The following is a 15901-nucleotide window of genomic DNA, read 5'->3' on the forward strand; positions in this document are numbered from 1 at the left end:
TCCAACCGAGCTGGATCTTGCTTACCCAGGGCAAGGCTCCTCTGTAATCAGCACATCTAGTCCATCAAGCAGAGCTTTCAAAGTCTCCAGGTGTGGGGTCTTCATCAGGACTCCTACAGGAAGGCATGTGAATGGCCAGGCAGGCACCATGGCCCGCAGGATGTTGGTCTGATTGTTCCTGAAGGCCATCTCAAATGTTGCTGGGAACAGGAACCAGGGCCAGTCTGCCAGACCAGAAATGGCCAAGGCCTCCTTCTTCAGTAGGCTCTCGAACGCTACCTGCTGGAGTGTTGGTGGGGCTTGATCTCTCATTGTGACTGGTTTCAGGAATAATGATCCTGGGGAAGCAGGCAAAGAAAGAGACCATCAATGATTGCAAACTTAGGAAGTCCTTCTGCACACACAGGGAGCTGTCAGGGCAGTCCGTGCTGAGGGATTGTTGAGATCTCTGTTTACCAATTCTCATCTCCTTCTGCTGGATATAAAGCAATGATTCACCTCTCTGTGGTGTGCAGTCTCCCCAAAGAAAGAGGAGGACAACAGGCAAAAAAGAAAAATAAGACTAAAAAGGAGAGGACTAGAGATGGAAACGATTATTCACATTCTGGAGGAAGGAAACTCACTAGAGCACTGCCACAGCTGTTTACTTCTAGAGCACCAACATGGCTTCCTGAGTCCTTCTGAAACTCGTGAGACCGAAGGGGGTAGGGTTTCTAATGTCAGCTGGACACTGAATGGAAGCAGGCTGCTTTCTGCAAATTCGAGGACACTATAGGTTCCATGATCAACAGATGCAAATACCCTGGCTGTTTAGAACTCACTGTGAACCCTGGCTGTCCTGGAAATCTCTGTAGACCAGGGTGGCCTAAAACTCAAAAATCAACCTCCCTGTGTCTGCTACATGTTGGGATGAAATAGCATTCCAACACCTCCTGGATTGGAACTCACTCTGTAGCCTAGGCTGATCTCAAACTCACAAGTATCAGCCTTCCTCTGCTTCCCTAGTGCTGGGATTTAAGGCATGCTCAAGAATCATGGTTTAGCTCTCTCTCTCCCAGCCTCTCTTCAGAGAATTGGCTGCTGCCTCTCTCTCCTTTCCTCTTTCTCCCTTCCCCTTTCCTTACATCACCCACTAATAAACTCTAGCCCCCTCCCAACCCAAAGAAGAATACCTATCTTAACTTGACAAAAGGATCAGCATTGTCAATGGGAGGTTGGCGGGGTGGCACGCACCTTTAATCCAACCTTCAGGAGGCAGAGGCAGGCAGATCTCTCAGATCAGGGCCAGCTTGGTCTACAGAGCTACTGCCACGACAGCCTACAAAGCTCTGTAGGGAAACCTCGTCTCACAAAAACATTGAATCTAATCTCCTTTGTTTAGGTGTTTTCCTGGCCGTTATCCATAACTTGTAACCAACACACCAAACAAAGACAGACCATCCAGAATCCATTTTGGAAATGGGGGCATAGTTTTCTAGGGTGCTTCCTGCTGATTGGAGAAACTGATAATCTTATGGGGACACAAAGAACATTTAGGATTATGGTCAAGTCCTGACTGGATTATTCGGTGAGGCTGGATCATCTCAGCAGCAGTCTTGAAGCTACTGTGGAGGTGGAACTCAGAGGAAATAGCAACAGAGGTGCTCTAAAACATTGGATCATCTGGGCCATCCTTCCTTATGAGATATTTCTGTGGGTCTGTCTTGAACAATCCTTATTTTTTTTTAACACTGAATGAACCCACAGCCTCTCACTTCATGTGGAACCAAAAGCAAAACTTCTCCAAAGTAAAATATCCTTTGAATTAAAAAATTTTGAACTCACGGCCTTTTTGAAATATCTAGGTTGGACCAATCCAGCAGACTTCTACTCAAATGTCTTTGAGCACTGATTTTGGCTTTTTGAGATAGGTTTTCTGTGTTTCTTTGGCTGTCCTGGATCTAACTCTAGACCAGGCTGGTCTTGAACTCAGTTCTTCCTACCCTGCTTCCAGTGCTAGGATTAAATGCATGTGCCATCACACCCATCTCTTTTATTTTAAGGACTTCATCCTTTTTCTCTCGCAAGCCTACATATATTTTTGAACCCATTGTAAACCATTTATAGCCTTCCCCCCCACACCTGAATCTGTCTTTCCTGCATCTCTATCTTGTTCTGACCACAGAGTCTCTAATCTGCTAGAGAGCACGGCTAGGATTAGAGCTGCGGCTTTGGCAGCTGGTTCTGCTCCGTTCCTTGGCTTCCTAATAATAGTCTAGCTTCATGGTGGCACTAGCGGTAGCCATGTTTTTGTTACAAGTCTGGCGTTAAGGTCCTAGCCACTACCAAGAAGCCCGTGTACTGCTCATTAGCACCATTACAGTGTAGGTGACAGAGAATCTCAAAAGAGCTGGGAGGAAACCAGGCATAGTGGCACAAGCCTTAAATCCCAGCACTAGGGAGGCATAGACAGGCAGATCTCTGTGAGTTCGAAGCCAGGGTGTCATTGAGTTTTTGGACAGCCAAAAATACAGAGAAACCCTGTTTCAAAAAACTTTAAAATAAAAACTGCTGGGAGTTTATTGCTACTATGGCTTAGTCAGGAAGCCCCCTTTAAAAAAAAAAAAAAGTAAACCCAGCCTACCAAAAAAAAAAAAAAAAAGACGGTTACGACAAATCTGCACTTGACCATGTGGCCAGCGCTTTAGGTTCTGCCTTTTCCTAGGGCTGGAAGATGGCCCCCTCATTCAATTACATCTTCTGGTTTACCAGCTTTCTGTTATTGATTGTTTCCTCGTGTGGGTGCCAGTCAGGGTTGCAGCAAGGATAGGCACAGCAGGAGAGGAAGCTAAACCAGCGAGGATGGGAGCTGGGATCATAAATGCTTCTCCAGAATCCGGGTAGGTAGGTTTGGGTTCCAATTCCTGGAGCTAGAATTCCAGTCCCAAGTCTCCCTGGGATGGCGGCCAAAAAGACTCAGGCAAACTACTTTTTCATAAATTCATGTACAAACAATTGTGTGCGAAATGAAGCATGATTAGTAAAAACTCAGAGAAATTGGGGTTCGATCTGAAGATCTGAATAGCAAAGCAACCAGTCTCTGGCTCTTACCTAGAGCTCAATCTGAAAATGGTCATCTTGCCTCCAGGAATCTCAGAATGAGACTGTGAGAGCTGTCTCCTTCCATTTTATAATCCTCTCTAGGGCTGGGATTAAAGTCATGCACTGCTGGTTTCTATGGCAACTAATGATGCTACTGAGATTAAAACGGTGTGTTACCACTGCTTGGCTTTAAGACTCACTCAAGGGAGATCTGATCTCGGCACCAGGAGAGACAGCAGCGGGGTGAGTTTGTGACTGGCGGCGGAAGCAGCCCTGGACAGGGAACTCTGAAGTTCCTCATCCCCCACCCTATACTCCCTGGGCTCCCTGCAGGGGCTCTATACCCCGCATACTGCCTCTCTCTTCTTGTCCCACCCAGCTTGCATCCAGAACCCTTCTCCCCTCTGCCCCCTTTCCTCTTTGGGCACATAACACCATCCAGCTCAGTCTGTCTGGCGCTGGGGGCAAATCCTCAGGGCAAGTAGGCAGGCGAGACTTCCTTTGTTTCACTGGCCTGCCTGCACCAAGCAAGGTAGGCGCTTTGCTTACGAACTACCCAACCTGCACGGAGATCTGATCTCGGCACCAGGAGAGACAGCAGTGGGGTGAGTTTGTGACTGGCGGCGGAAGCAGCCCTGGACAGGGAACTCTGAAGTTCCTCATCCCCCACCCTATACTCCCTGGGCTCCCTGCAGGGGCTCTACACCCCACATACTGCCTCTCTCTTCTTGTCCCACCCAGCTTGCATCCAGAACCCTTCTTCCTTCTGCCCCCTTTCCTCTTTGGGCACATAACACCATCCAGCTTAGTCTGTCTGGCGCTGGGGGCAAATCCTCAGGGCAAGTAGGCAGAGGAGACTTCCTTTGTTTCACTGGCCTGCCTGCAACAAGCAAGGTAGGGGCTCTGTTTACGAACTACCCAACCTGCAGGGAGATTTGATCTTGGCACCAGGAGAGCCATCAGTGGGAGAGCTAATCTGGGTACCAGGAGAGCCGTCTTTGGGCACGGAGATCTGATATTGGTACCAGGAGAGACATCACTGGAGCACCAGGAGAGCTATCACTGCAGAGTGCCATCACTGGGAAGGTACATCAGTAGGCAAGGAGACCTGATCCGGTAAAAGAAGATCCATAGGGGAGCATTTGGAGAAAGAGATGGGCAGGCGCCAATGCAAGAATTCACCCAACAATCTGAAAAACTATATGAAACCACCAGAACCCAGCGACCTCACAACAGGAGGACATGAACACCTTAATCATGAAGAAGTAGATAAAATTGACTTTATGAAAGTGATTGACACCCTTAAACAGCATGTAAAAATGCCCTTATAGAAATGGATGAGAAGTATAACAGAAAGTTTGAAGAATTGAGTAAATCAGTGAATGATACCCTAGGAAACCAAGGAAAAACAATCAAACAGATAATGGAAACAGTTCAAGACTTAAAAACTGAAATGGAGGCAAAGAAGAAAACACAAACAGAAGGCCAGCTGGACAGGGAAAATCTAGGTAAACGAATAGAGACTACAGAAGCAAGCATAACCAACAGAATACAAGAGATAGAAGAAAGAATCTCAGACTCTGAAGATACCATAGAGAAAATAAACACGCTGATCAAAGAAAACAGCAAGGCCAACAAATTCTCATCACAAAACATTCAGGAAATATGGGACACAATAAAAAGACCAAACCTAAGAATAATAGGAATAGAAGAAGGAGAAGAAGCGCAGCTCAACGGTCCAGAAAATATATTTAATAAAATTATAGAAGAAAACTTTCCCAAACTAAAGAAAGATATACCTATGAAGGTTCAAGAAGCATACAGAACACCGAATAGGCTGGATCAAAAAAAAAAAAATCCTCTCGCCATATAATAATCAAAACACAAAGCATACAAAATAAAGAAAGAATACTAAGAGCAGCAAAGAAAAAAGGCCAAGTTACTTATAAAGGTAAACCTATCAGACTTACACCTGACTTCTCTATGGAAACCATGAAAGCCAGAAGGTCCTGGATAGATGTACTGCAGAAACTAAGAGACCATGGATGCAAGCCCAGACTACTATACCCAGCCAAGCTTTCGTTCACTATAAATGGAGAAAACAAAATTTCCCAGGATAAAAACAAATTTAAACAATACGTAGCCACAAATCCAGCCTTACAGAAAGTAATAGAAGGAAAATCACTAATCAAGAAGTCCAACAATGACCACAATAACTCAGACATCTAGAGACCCTTTACCAGCGCAACTCAAAGAAGGGAAACACACAAAATCTACTACTAAAAAAATGACCGGAGTTAACAACCACTGGTCATTAATATCACTTAATGTCAATGGACTCAACTCACCTATAAAAAGGCACAGACTAAGAGATTGGATACGAAAACAGGATCCAACATTCTGCTGTTTACAAGAAACATACCTCAACCACAAAGACAGGCACCTACTCAGAGTAAAGGGTTGGGATAAGGCTTATCAAGTAAATGGACCTAAGAAACAAGCAGGTGTGGCCATACTAACTTCTAACAAAGTTGACTTCAAACTAAAATCAATCAGAACAGATGGAGAGGGACATTTTTTACTCATAACAGGAACAATTCATCAGGATGAAGTCTCAATCCTGAACATCTATGCCCCAAATATAAAAGCACCCACGTACGTAAAAGAAACATTGTTAAAACTCAAGGCAGCCATCAAACCGCACACATTAATAGTAGGAGACTTTAATACTCCTCTCTCACCAATGGACAGGTCAATTAGACAGAAACCTAACAGAGAAATAAGAGAATTAATGGAGGTAATGAATCAAATGGACTTAACAGACATCTATAGAATATTCCACCCAAATAGGAAAGAATATACCTTCTTCTCTGCAGCTCATGGAACCTTCTCGAAAATTGACCACATACTCGGTAACAAAGCAAACATCCACAGTTACAAAAAAATATTAATAACCACCTGTATCTTATCAGATCACCATGGATTAAACCTAGAATTCAGCAACAATGCTACCCCCAGAAAGCCTACAAACTCATGGAAACTGAATAGTCAACTACTGAACCATACCTGGATTAAGGAAGAAATAAAGAAAGAAATTAAAGTCTTCCTTGAAGACAATGAAAATAAAGAAACAACATACTCAAACCTATGGGACACTATGAAAGCAGTCCTGAGAGGAAAGTTCATAGCACTAACTGCCCACTTAAAGAAAACAGAGAAAGCACACATTGGAGACTTAACAGCCCACCTGAAAGCTCTAGAAAAAAAGAAGCAGACTCACCTAGAAGGGGTAGAAGACTGGAAATAATCAAACTGAGGGCTGAAATCAACAAAATAGAAACACAGAAAACAATTGAAAGAATCAATGAATCAAAAAGCTGGTTCCTGGAGAAAATCAACAAGATTGATAAACCCCTATCCAAACTAATCAAACAGCAGAGAGAGAATTTGCAAATTAATAAGATCAGAAATGAAAAGGGGGACATAACCACAGACACAGAGGAAATTCAGAGAATCATTAGATCTTACTACAAAAGCCTGTATGCCACAAAACTGGAAAATGTAAAAGAAATGGACACTTTTTTAGATAAATACCATATACCAAAGTTAAACCAGGACCAGGTGAACAACCTAAATAGACCTCTTAGTCGTGAAGAATTAGAAGCTGTTATCAAAAACCTCCCTTCCAAAAAAAGTCCAGGACCGGATGGTTTCAATGTGGAATTCTACCAGAACTTCCAAAAAGACCTAATACCTATACTCCTTAATGTATTTCACAATATAGAAACAGAAGAGTCATTGCCAAATTCCTTTTATGAAGCTACAGTAACTCCGATACCAAAACTACACAAAGACCCAACCAAGAAAGAAAATTACAGGCCAATCTCACTCATGAACATCGACGCAAAAATCCTCAACAAAATTCTGGCAAACTGAATCCAAGAACACATTAGAAAAATTATCCATTATGATCAAGTAGGCTTCATACCAGAGATGCAGGACTGGTTTAACATACACAAATCTATCAATGTAATCCATCATATAAATAAACTGAAAGAAAAAAACCATATGATCGTTTCATTAGATGCTGAAAAAGCATTTGACAAAATTCAACATCCCTTTATGATAAAAGTCTTGGAGAGATTAGGGATACAGGGGTCATACCTAAATTTAATTAAAGCTATATACAGCAAGCCGACAGCTAATATCAAATTAAATGGAGAGAAACTTAAAGCCATCCCATTAAAATCAGGAACACGCCAAGGCTGTCCACTCTCTCCATACCTCTTCAATATAGTTCTCGAAGTTTTAGCAATAGCAATAAGACAACATAAGGGGATAAAGGGGATTCAAATTGGAAAGGAAGAAGTTAAACTTGCATTATTTGCAGATGATATGATAGTGTACATAAGCGACCCCAAAAACTCCACCAAAGAACTCCTACAGCTGATAAACGCCTTTAGTAATGTGGCAGGATACAAGATCAACTCCAAAAAATCAGTCGCCCTCTTATACACAAAGGATATGGAAGCAGAGAGGGAAATAAGAGAATCATCACCTTTCACGATAGCCACAAAAAGCATAAAATATCTTGGGGTAACTCTAACCAAGGAAGTGAAAGATCTATTTGACAAGAACTTTAAGGCATTGAAGAAAGAAATTGAAGAGGATACCAGAAAATGGAAGGATCTCCCTTGCTCTTGGATTGGGAGGATCAACATAGTAAAAATGGCAATTCTACCAAGGGCAATTTATAGATTCAATGCAATCCCCATTAAAATCCCATCAAAATTCTTCACAGATCTTGAAAGGACAACAATCAACTTTATATGGAGAAACAAAAAACCCAGGATAGCCAAAACATTCTTATACAATAAAGGAACTTCTGGAGGCATTACCATCCCTGACTTCAAACTCTATTACAGAGCTACAGTAATGAAAACAGCATGGTACTGGCATAAAAACAGAGAAGTCGACCAATGGAATCGTATAGAAGACCCGGATTTTAACCCACAAACCTATGAACAACTGATTTTCGATAAAGGAGCTAAAAGTATACAATGGAAGAAAGAAAGCATCTTCAACAAATGGTGCTGGCACAATTGGATGTCAACCTGTAGAAGAATGAAAATAGACCCATATCTATCACCATGCACAAAACTCAAGTACAAATGGATCAAAGACCTCAATATCAGTCTGAACACACTGAACCTGATAGAAGAGAAAATGGGAAGTACCCTACAAGATATGGGCACAGGAGATCGCTTCCTATGTATAACCCCAGCAGCACAGACATTAAGGGCAACATTGAATAAATGGGACCTCCTGAAACTGAGAAGCTTCTGTAAAGCAAAGGACACTGTCATTAAGACAAAAAGGCAGCCTACTGACTGGGAGAAGATCTTCACCAACCCCGCAACAGACAAAAGTCTGATCTCCAAAATATATAAAGAACTCAAGAAACTAGACTTTAAAAGGATAATTAACCCAATTAAAAAATGGGGCACTGAACTGAACAGAGAATTCTCAACAGAAGAAGTTAAAATGCCCAAAAGATACTTACGGTCATGCTCAACCTCCTTAGCGATCAGAGAAATGCAAATCAAAACAACTTTGAGATATCATCTTACACCTGTCAGAATGGCTAAAATCAAAAACACCAAGGATAGCCTTTGCTGGAGAGGTTGTGGAGAAAGGGGTACCCTCATCCATTGCTGGTGGGACTGCAAACTTGTGCAACCACTTTGGAAATCAGTGTGGCGGTTTCTCAGAAAAATTGGGATCAACCTACCCCTGGACCCAGCAATAGCACTCTTGGGAATATACCCAAGAGATGCCCTATCATATGACAAAAGCATTTGTCCAACTATGTTCATAGCAGCATTATTTGTAATAGCCAGAACCTGGAAGCAACCTAGATGCCCTTCAATGGAAGAATGGATGAAGAAAGTGTGGAATATATACACATTAGAGTACTACTCTGCAGTAAAAAACAATGACTTCTCGAATTTTGCATTCAAAGGGATGGAAATAGAAAATACGATCCTGTGTGAGGTAACCCAGACCCAAAAAGAAGATCATGGGATGTACTCACTCATTATTGGTTTCTAGCCATAGATAGGGGCCACTGAGTCTATAATTTGTGATCCTAAAGAAGCTAAACAAGAGGGTAAACCCAAGGAAAAACATATAGATATCCTCCCAGCTATGGGAAATAGACAAGATTGATGGGCAAAAAATTGGAATCTTGGGGGTGGGGTGGGATGGGGATGAGGGGTGATGGGGAGAGAAAAGTGTGAAGGAGAGGATGAGGGGAACTGGGGGAATCGGGGTGATTGGGGATAAAGGAAGGTTGGATAGGGGAGCAGGGAAACTCATACCTTAGTTAAGGGAGCCACCTAAGGGTTGGCAAGAGACTTGAACTTGGAATGGCTACCAGATGCCCAGGGCAATGTCCCCAGTTAGTTCATTGGGGCACCTGAGGATAGGGAACCTGAAATGAACCTATCCTATAATCATACTGATGAATATCTTGCATATCGCCATAGAACCTTCATCTAGCGATGGATGGAGATAGAGACAGAGACCCACACTGGAGCACTGGACTGAGCTCCCAAGGTTATAATGAGGAGCAGAAGGAAAGAGAACATGAACAAGGAAGTCAGGACCATGAGGGGTGCACCCAACCACTGAGACAGTGGGGCCGATCTATTGGGAGCTCACCAAGGCCAGCTGGACTGCTACTGAAAAAACATGGGATAAAACCGGACTCTCTGAATGTGGCGGACAATGAGAGCTGACGAGAGGCCAAGGAGAATGGCACGGGAACTTTCATCTGGCGATGGATCGAGAGAGAGACAGAGACCCAATTTGGAGCAACGGTCTGAGCTCTTAAGGTCCAAATGAGGAGCAGAAGGAGGGAGAACATGAGCAAGGAAATCAGGACCACGAGGCGTGCACCCACCCACTGTGACAGTGGAACTGATCTATTGGGAGATCTCCAAGACCAGTTGGACTGGGACGGAATAAGCATGGGTTGAAATTGGACTCTCTGAACATGGCGGACAATGAAGGCTGATGAGAAGCCAAGGACAATGGCACTAGGTTTCAATCCTAATACATGAACTGGCTTTGTGGGAGCTTAGCCTGTTTGGATGCTCACCTTCCTGGACCTAGATAGAAGTGGGAGGACCTTGGTCTTCCTGTAGGGCAGGGAATTTGGACTGCTCTTCAGTATCGAGAGGGAGGGGGAATGGACTGGGGGGAGGAGAAGATGAGGGGGGGTAGGGGGAGGGGAGCGGGGGGAGGGGCAATATGTGGGAGGAGGGGGAGGGAAATGGGAAACGGGGAGCAGTTGGAAATTTTAATTAAAAAAGAATAAAAAAATGAGAAAAAAATATTTAAAAGCAAAAAAAAAGACTCACTCAAAATAATGTTTTCTACCCCTACCCATTTTCCTGCAAAATTCAAGCTGTCATTATTTTTTCTGCTGTGTAGTACTCCATTGTGTAAATGTACCACATTTTTCTTATCCATTCTTCGATAGAAGGGCACTCAGGTTGTTTCCAGCTTCTGACTATGACACACAAAGCTGCTATGAACATAGTTGAGCACATATCCTTGCAGCACGATTGAGCATTTTTTGGATATATACCCAAAAGAGGTATTATTGGGTCTTGAGAAATGATGGAGGAAGGTCATTGGTTAAAAAATAAAAATACTGCTTGGCCCTCATAGGTTAGAACATAGGTGGGTGGAGTAAACAGAACAGAATGCTGGGAGGAAGAGGAAGTGAGCTCAGATGCCGGGCAGCTCTTCTCAGAGCCAGATGCCATGCTACTGCTCTCCAGGGCAGATGCGATGAAGCTCCAACCCAAAATGGAAGTAGGCTAGAATCTTCCCGGTAAGCGCACCTTGGGGTGCTAACAGATTATTAGAAATGGGCTAAATTAATACGTGAGAATTAGCCAAGAAGAGGCTAGATATAATGGGCCAGGCCGTGTTTAAATGAATACAATTTGTGTGTTGTTATTTCGGGGCATAAGCTAGCTAGGCGACCAGGAGCTGGGGCGGCAGGAACACAGCCCACAGCTCCCCACAACAGAGAAAGGTTGTTTCCTAATTTTCTGAGAAATCGCCACATTGACATTCAAAGGGGTTGTACCAGCTTGCATTCCTATTAGCAATGCAGAAGTGTTCTCTTTTCCCCACAACCTCTCCAGCATAAGTTGTCATCAGTGTTTTTGGTCTTGGCCATTCTTTCAGGTATAAGATGGAATCTCAGAGTTGTTTTGATTTGCATTTCTCTGATGACTAAGGATGTTGAACATTACCTTCAGTGTCTTTCAGCCATTTTAGATTCCTCTGTTGAGAGTTCTCTGTTTAGGTTGTACTCCATATTTTTTTATTGTATTATGTGATCTTTTGGTGTTCAATTTCTTGAGTTCTTTGTATATTTTGGAGATAAGACCTCTGTCTGATGTGGGGTTAGTGAAGATCTTTTCCCATTCCGTAGGCAGTCATTTTATCTTTTTAATCATGTCGTTTGCTTTACAGAAGCCTTTCAGTTTCAGGAGGTCCCATTTGTTGTTTCTCTAGGTATTTATGCTGCTGGGGTTCTATTTAGGAAGTGGTTCCCTGTGCCAGTGCATTCAAGTATACTTCCCACTTTCTCTTCTATAAGGTTCAACATTCAATTTATTCATACTGAGTGTATCTGAAAAACATAGTTTTTTTCTACAGGTTAGTGACCAGCCTCCCAGATGGACAGCCCAGATCTTAAAGTTTTCGTGTTTACTTTTATTTATTTATTTATTTATTTATTTATTTATTTATTTATTTATGATTTTTTGAGACAGGGTTTCTCTGTAACTTTGGAGCCTGTCATGGGACTAGTTCTTGTAGACCAGGCTGGCCCTGAACTCACAGAGATTTGTCTGCCTCTGCATACCAAGCACTGGGATTAAAAGCTTATGCCACCACTACCCGGCCGATGTTTATTTTGAAATATACAATGAAATCTTGTTAAAACACTAGTCCTGTTTGCCTCATCTAAAATACTAAATAAGTCATTTCACCACCCACAGCAAAACACTTGCCCTAAGTTTGTCTTACTTTCTCTGTAGTCCATTTCCACTAAAAGATGCTCTCAGCACAACACTCCCACACTGACAGTGCAGGTTCTAAAATGCAATCTAAGTAGAATTCTAGAAAAATGGTATAAGAATTTACCCAGGGCCAGGCGGTGGTGGCGCAGGCCTTTAATCCCAGCACTTGGGAGGCAGAGGCAGGCGGATCTCTGTGAATTCGAGGCCAGCCTGGTCTACAAGAGCTAGTTCCAGGACAGGAACCAAAAGCTGCAGAGAAACCCTGTCTCGAAAAATCCAAAAAAAAAAAAAAAAAGAAGAAGAAGAAGAAGAAGAAGAAGAAGAAGAAGAAGAAGAAGAAGAAGAAGAAGAAGAAGAAGAAGAATTTACCCATAAACACAACATCACTTCCCAGTTTTTCTTTTCTTCAAAGATAATAAACAAATCTTCTTTATAGGCTCTACGGGCTTATAAAATGAGTAAAATAATGTAGGGAATCGGTGATAAACTGGAAGAAAAGGGTCAAAACACAGTATTGATCTGCTTGAACGGAGGACCACAGAGCAAGATCATGTTTAGAAATCTAATACTCAGCTTCTCATGATGGAGGAAGGTCATTGGTTAACTAATAAAGAAACTGCCTTGGCCCATTTGATTGGCCAACCCTTAGGTGGGTGGAGTAAACAGAAGAGAATGCTGGGAGAAAGAAGCTGAGTCAGGGAGTCGCCATGATTCTCCCTCTCCAGGCAGACGCAGGTTAAGATCCTCCCTGGTAAGCCAGCTCGTGGTACTACACAGAATATTAGAAATGGGTTAGATCAATATGTAAGAGCTAGCCAATAAGAGGCTAAAACTAATGGGCCAGGCAGTGATTAAAAAAATACAGTTTCCGTGTAATTATTTCGGGGCATAAGCTAGCCATGAGGGCGGCTGGGTGGGGGGACGCAGCCATGCCGCTCATATTACAACATTCTCATTAATAATGATTGGCTTGGAGGAGGAGTGATAGGTCTTGTGTAGTATTAGTAATGAGGCACAGAGGTCTGGTTTTCTCTCTGAATCTTTTGAATACTTAAAATCAGCATTCAACATGGAAATGAACTGTGGTTCTACGATGAGCTGGGTGGTGTTGGAGCAGTAGGATTCAGAAAATTTCTGGGTTTGGCCTGATTATTGGTTTTCAAGACAATGGAAGCACAGGCTTTGGTTAGCTATTTTGGACCTGTCTCTTGTGTAGAATAGGCCCCACTGTGTGTGCTGTGTGGTGCTCAATTGCTCTAAACATGAAGCTACTTTTCCCTGACATGGATTTTGTGATACAACTCCCAGTGTGGAGCCATGAATCCTGACTTTGTGAGTCCTCCTGAACCAATGATGCATGTATCACTGTGGTTCATCTAACGAAACACACTGACATCATTTCTAAAGGTGATAACATAAACACATTGATAAGGCAGTCATGGGATCAAATTTTCTCAAATTGACATCTTCCCAGGGGCATAATTTCCACAAAATGAGTGATGTCATGAAACCAGCATAACTGTCCTTATATCTATTCATTAATCAAATTTCATCACATGTTTTTTTGGAAATCAGATGCAGAGCCTTAGGGAAGAGAGTGTCAAAGTTTTCTCAACGAATAAGAAAACATCAGCAGACACACGAAGAGAAAGGATTTGTGAATGCATAAGTAGCTTCTCATATGGTCACAGAAATAAAAGCAAAAGCCAGTACCCAGGTGCTGATTTGATGTGCTGAGCTACATGGAAGTTCATAATTCAACTGCCCAGGCTTAGAGCAGACAAACATGCTTACTTTTGTTTTGTTCTTCTTGCTCCAGAACATTTTACCTCTGGAGCCCAGTTTCATTCATTCCAGGTGCTTCTGGAGAAAGAAGCAGAATGAAGAGAACGATGGAGACTTATTGACATATTATACCTTCATTATTAACCCAATAAATGGAACGGATGCTGTGGAGTATTTGGAAGGCTATTTGCATGAAGAGTAAGTGCCTTTGTATTTTCTATGTAAATGGCATCATGAATATTCCATGAGGTGTCAGGAGGATGAACACCTGAACAATGCCTTGAATCTGCTGCCCTCTTCTCCCAACCTGCACACAAATAAAAAACACCACATTTTTTTAGAGACTACACGTTATTTTTCTACTTTTAATTTTTCCAGAGAATGTTCTATTTTTCTCTCAGTCACCCTCCAAATTACCAGACTGGGTGCTGTGTGAAGAAGGACTCTATACCTTCTCCATCACATGGAGCCTGAGTCTTCACAGTTTCCACAGCACAGCAGCAGGGGATGCCTCATCGAAAGAAAGCCCATTCTGTTTCAATGAATGTCTTTCTAACTGGATATAAGTAAATGGCAATGGAGTCTCCTGATGGACATTCCATCAATGTGTGGGTCCTATGTTCATTGCTAGGACAACTAACATTTGTGGTCTTGCTAGCTGTGGAAAGTTTGCACATAGATTTTCAGTTACTCTCTCAGATGCTCTGCCTGTGGTCACACTAAAACTTTTAAAGGTGCATTAAGAGAGGAAGTAGGAGACCTGTCCACTCTGAACTTCCTATGGGTTCCTGTTCCTCCATAGTTCACATATATACATGCACAACCACTGGGCTTCAATTTCAAAGTCCATTTCTTCACTCAAACATTAGCGTAAAGAAGGAATTATAGAATGTAAATGATAGGTTTGCATTCTTTGAAAAGTGAAGCTGTCACTAATAGTGGTGACTGCTCACTTCTGCTGTCACTTGCTTTAGTGACAGCTGTGGCATTTGATAGTTGTTACTACCTGATAACAGGGATAGAGGAGGTACCTACCAGGTTCACCTCTGTCCTTATATAAGAGGCATGTGTCTTTTCTTTCCATGTCTAAGTTGTTTATTCTCTGACCCTCATATCACACTGACCTCTCTTGTTTTTCTGTAAGTCCTTTCATTAATTATTTCTGTCCATTTTACCAACTTTTGAAATATACATATTTTGATTTTATCAGTTGTTAACAGCTGTTTTCAAACACAGAACTTCAATCCACTAGACCACTTCAGTGACTCAAATCATAGATGTTTCTTAATACTTAGTTTACAGGACTTAGTTTGAGTTTCACAAGTTCTAATCTCAGATTCCTGTTGCAAATTACTGAAATTTTCAATATTATATTTTCTGTGTGGTAATAAAGAATATTCTAAATTTTTCATTTTAAAAATATATAGATAAATACCTATTTTCATACATAAAAACAACACGGTGGTACAATTTCTAAGTGGTGAAGTGATTGTATTTACCTCAGAATGAATTATTCAAAATGAAAATGCATGTTTGATATTTAATGGACAGATGATAAGCAGTGAGTTAGGAGAAATGAGAAATAATTATTCTTCTCATACATAGCAACACAAATTGATATCATTCTCTTCCAACTGACTACTTACCCATTTTTATTACATGAAACTCCATGAATATTTTCCATACACTTTACAACTAAGGTCTTCTATTTTGCAAACATTAATACTGGCATATACAAATCCCAGTAGGATGCCAATTTTAGTGTAACTGGAAAGATATCTGGGAAGATATTTTCCAGAGGAAAATTTATGTGGGTCTGATACACCCAGACTGAATATATGGCATAGTGGTGTAAACATAAAATAGGTGAACAATATTGGGGAAGAAGTACATGCCCTTAATTTCATCACTCAGGACCTGGAGCAGGT

The sequence above is a fragment of the Chionomys nivalis genome, chromosome 11 (assembly GCF_950005125.1).
Source record: "Chionomys nivalis chromosome 11, mChiNiv1.1, whole genome shotgun sequence".
NCBI lineage: Eukaryota > Metazoa > Chordata > Mammalia > Rodentia > Cricetidae > Chionomys > Chionomys nivalis.